Genomic DNA, 5007 nt, shown 5'->3' with positions numbered 1-5007 from the left:
GTTGTTTGGTAAGAATACTGAAAACAGTAAGAAAACTTTTTAGACAGGGTGCGCTCCATTAGCAGCTGGTCTTTATTCAAGGCGTCGTAGATTAACTTGTATGTTTTGAATTGTAGATTTTTTGTTTTCTCTTTCGACCTTCACTGTCTTTTACAATTCTTGGCCATTTGTCAATCATTTGACCAAATGAAGATCAAGACACAGATGACAGAACATTGTTATGGCGTCTGCGATCTTAGTTGATACATTTCAGTTTGTGTTTGCCAAAATCTCTACATAACTAAGAAACGGTCTGATTATCTTTTCGACCCGATGACAACTTTACATGTTTTAACAAAAGCAGTACTCACTTAGTCTGAATAATTTTTTCCACTTTCCACGTCCAAATAACGCAACACTTTCAGTGTATGTCACCTTGAAACGGTGCTGCATTTTGGCTTATTTTTAGGTATAAGTGGACTACCAGTGCAAACATTAGCGGTCGAATTGAAATCATGACAATTGAAAAAGTGACTGCGGCGTATATGTGTAGCTATGGTTATTCACATGTTGACGCTTTTCGCATGTCAATATAAATGTTACAAAAATTGTATGACCGAATTACATAGATTGCGATTTACAATTGAGCCGTGCCATGGGAAAACCAACATAGTGGCTTTGCGACCAGCATGGATCCAGACCAGCCTGCGCATCCGCGCAGTCTGGTCAGGATCCATGCTGTTCGCTTTCAAAGTCTATTGCAATTAGAGAAACCGTTAGTGAACAGCATGGATCCTGACCAGACTGCGCAGATGCGCAGGCTGGTCTGGATCCATGCTGGTCGCAAAGCCACTATGTTGATTTTCTCATGGCACGGCTCAATTATATATCTAACATTGTACTATACACAAAAGGCAGCTTTTGACAGCAAAATTCAACATCATTTTTGAACAGCACTTGTAATCATTAGAATTAATAGTAGAAAGTTTTTCATTTAATTGTGAATAAAAGTAGGCAGATTTTCAGTGTAAACTATTTGGAAATTTACACTTTACAACTGGCCTTGCAGGAGTTAGTATAAAAAGCCAGTGGCTCACAATCTCTCTAAATCCAGATAATTGATTTGTTTATCTATATATGCAAATGTTGATTCGAACAGCTGTCTTTTCAGTATTGAAAAAAAGTATTATAAATACTTCTCAAAAGTTGCAAAATCATGCACATAAAATGGGGTGTAATTATAGAATCGCCTGTTTCCATATGTTCATACAGCTCGTCAGATGTGCACTGCCCTTTCGTTATCAGGCAGAACATTTTGCAGCTGATTACTGTACTGATGGTTTAGGACAATAATAAAAGAATTTTTAAAAAGACCAGCATTCATCCTTGTTATTTTTCACTACGCACCATGAATGGAAATCTTGTCTGTTGAACTTTTCATTCTAATGCAAATGATTAATCGACATGGAATATTTTTTCAGTATATGCCATAAAGTGAGATCTTTTCAAAATCATCTCTAAGTATGACAGTATGCTTGCTTAGATTTAGCTTATCTGAACCAAAGGTTCAGGGCGAGCTACGGTCTGGCGTCCATTGTCCATCATCCACAGTTTACATATTAAGGGGCCACAAGAGCTGAAAATAGAAAAACATTTAAACAACTTCTTATATGAACCACTTGATGGATTTTCATTAAACTTGGTCTGTAGAATCACTGTTGGGTCCCCCCACCCCAAGTATATTCAAATGTGAGTCTCTTTTAGGGGCTGCAAGTGCTTAATAAAGAAAAACCATTAACCAACTTCTCATGAACCACTTGACGAATCTTTATGAAGATTGGTCCGTAGCATCATTATTAGGTCCTCAAAAAGCCTTTGTTCGAATTGTGACGCTTGGCTCTTGTTAGGGGCCACAAAAGCTAAAACTAGAAAAAAACAACTTTAAATGACTTCTTCTTATGAAACGCTGGATGGATCTTCATCAAACCTAACCTGTTGCATCTCTGTAAGGTCCTCTCTCAAATTCTTCCAAATATGGAAATATGGCCTGTTTAAGGAGCCGCTAGAGCAAAAAAAAGCATGAATTGTTTGATGGATCTGCATCAAGCTTGATCTGTAAAATCACTGTAAGGTCCTCTCCAAAACTGATTCAAATTTGGACACTAGTCCCCTTTTAGAGGCTGCTAGAGCTACATATGGTAATGCATTTAAACTTATTGCAAATTGCTTGATGGATCTCCATCAAACTTGGTCTGTAGCATCATTTAAATGTCCTCACCCAAATGTATTCAAATGGGGCACTTGGGCCCCTTGTAGGGACAAGAAGAGCTAAAATTAGGAAAAAAACGCTTAAACAAGATCTCGTGAACAAGTTGATGGATCTTTTTATGACCTTTAGCCGTTACAAATCAATGAGCAAAGCATTTTATGATGAAAAATCCCAACTGCTTGTGGCGGGATTCAAACCTGGGTTGCTTGGGTGCTAGTCCAATTCTCTTACCACTGAACCAAAGAGTTGACTCCCTGACGTAGTTGTCAGAAATAGGTCTTTAACATGTAGGCTATGCGTAAGCTACTGTAACAATCTTCATCAAACTTGTCTTATAGTTGCATTGTAAAGTCATCACAAGGGGGACATGGCCCCTTTTAGGGTCCGCTTTGCTGAAAACAGAAATACATGTGAACCGCTTGCGATTCTTCATCATACTTGGTCTGTAGTATCTTAAGATCCTCTCCAATTTTTATGCATCCAATTTTTTTAAGTGGATGGTCACTTAAGAGTTGCACTTGTCTGTCCGTCCGCCCATCCGAATTTGTGTTCTTCGTAACTCGGAAAGTATTTGGCCCAGAGTCATCAAACCGAATAATTAATCAAATTAAAACTAATTAATTATACATAAAAACGGCCTAAGTTTATGTTGCATGTATCTCAAAAAGTATTAGACCAATCATTATGAAAAATGCAGCCACACCAGAGTTATGGCCCTTGTCAAAAATACGAATAAAATGCATAAAAGTTGTGTCGTACATATCTCAAGAAGTATTTGACCTAGGGTCAAGAAGCATCATAGGAATATTATTCAGCATGTGAAGTTGTTCAGAATGTGATTTTTTTCTGGATTTCTCTGAATCAGACCAGAGTTATGGCCCTTGATTGTCAAAAATATGCATTAATGAGATACAAGTTTTTGTCACATTTATTTCAAAAGAATTTGACTTAGAGTCATAAAACATTAGGGGATTGTTATATAGCATGTGAAGTTGCGCACCTGATGTTCTATTTGGGACTTCACACATTCAGACTGGAGTTACAGTCCTTGACTTAGTGAAAAATACACAGAGTACTCAAAGTTTGTGTTGCATATATCTTAAAAAAATATTTCACTTAGGGCCATGAAACCATGTAGGAATATTATCAAGCATGTGAATTTGTCTACCTGAGCATTTTTTTTATTTCACTTTGCAAGACCAGAGTTACAGCCCTTGACTTAGTCAAAAGCTACAAAGTTTTTACCCCAAAAAGGTTTCCTTAAAATGTACTTTACAAAAAAATTTTAGAGGTTTGTTTTTTGTCAAATTTCCCCCAAAACCTTAAAAGCAGTAAATTAGAAACCACTTTTTAAATGCATATTTTTTGGGCAATTTCCGGTCATGATTTTTGCAAAATTATGACCCTTGACATGTCATATTTTACAGTGTCAAGTTACACTGCTTGCTATTTTCACAGGGCTAAATATATTAGCAATCCCGGCGTGGGTTTCGGTATCTTTTTTTTTTCCGAAATTTAAAAACAAGGGGGCCATGAGGGCCCCCTAAAAATCGCCACCCTGAGTGAAAGAAAACATATGCAAAAATTAACCCAGATCTGTGTTAATGCTAATAAAAACGGCTCAGTGATAATCCAGAGGGGGGACTTTTTCAAACAAACAGGAAAATAAATTTCTAGGCAAGAAAAAATTTTAAAAAATTTGGAAACCCTTTTTAAATTCGAATAGGACAAACTTCTTTTAAATTAAAATTTTTTATTTTTTTTTTATTTTTGAAAATTTTAACTTTTTAAACTTATCAACACATTCCCCGATACAAAAACTTTCAGAGCCCATACAGCTTGTGGTGAAATATTTTTTTGTTAGTCATAAAAAACTTATATGTTCATTGTAGTGTAAAGAGGGCAACCTAATAAAAATTTTGAAGCCTAAACCTTTTGCAATATTGTATAAAAGAGAAAAAATTACAATAACTTTAAAACTTGAAAAAGCCATAAACAACGCATTCACTTTAGAAAGTTAGTAACATAAAAGGGTTTTTAAGAAGGAACATTAACACTAAAACCTATGTAGTACTATGTAGGTACAAGAGGGAAATGTGAATCTTAAAAAAAATTTGGGGGGGGAAAAAGGGGATTCCCTGTTGCAAATTTTGGGCAAAAAAAAAATTTGTTAAATTTTTAAAATATACAAAATAAGTTATCTTTTTATTCATTTTTTCCCTTAATATTAATCCCTTATAGCTTGATCAGTAAAAATTCATGACTTTTTATAAGCTACCACACAGCTTTATCAAGCGGGCAGCATACTTTCATTATGCCCAAGAAATAAATTCATGACTTTTTATATCCCAAACATACACTTCAATACATTTTCATCAGAGCGGCACCCTACAGTTTAAATTGTGATTAGCAGAAATTTTTTTTCCCATAAATTTTAAATGACTCCCAAACATATTTAATACAGAAAAATCTCGGGGTTCTTGAAACACTCCCAAAACCTCTTCAGCAAAGAATGGCCAAGATTTAACCTTTTTTGGCTTTAATGTAAATTTGTAGCCCTGAAGCTTTCAGTTAAAACCAGTTTTTGTAATTGTTTTTCTTTTTTTAAAAAACAACCAGCACAAAACTTAAATAGGGTATTGAGTAAATTGAAAAAGGTATGTCATTTTTTCAGAAACACTTATAGCCCAAAATGTTATATTTGTTTAAAAGGGCCCAAACTGGAAGACAATTTTTTTTTGCAATAATTAAAGGGAAAA

This window comes from Mercenaria mercenaria, chromosome 11 (genome assembly GCF_021730395.1).
Source record: "Mercenaria mercenaria strain notata chromosome 11, MADL_Memer_1, whole genome shotgun sequence".
Lineage (NCBI taxonomy): Eukaryota > Metazoa > Mollusca > Bivalvia > Venerida > Veneridae > Mercenaria > Mercenaria mercenaria.
Note: the sequence above shows the minus strand (reverse complement) of the source record.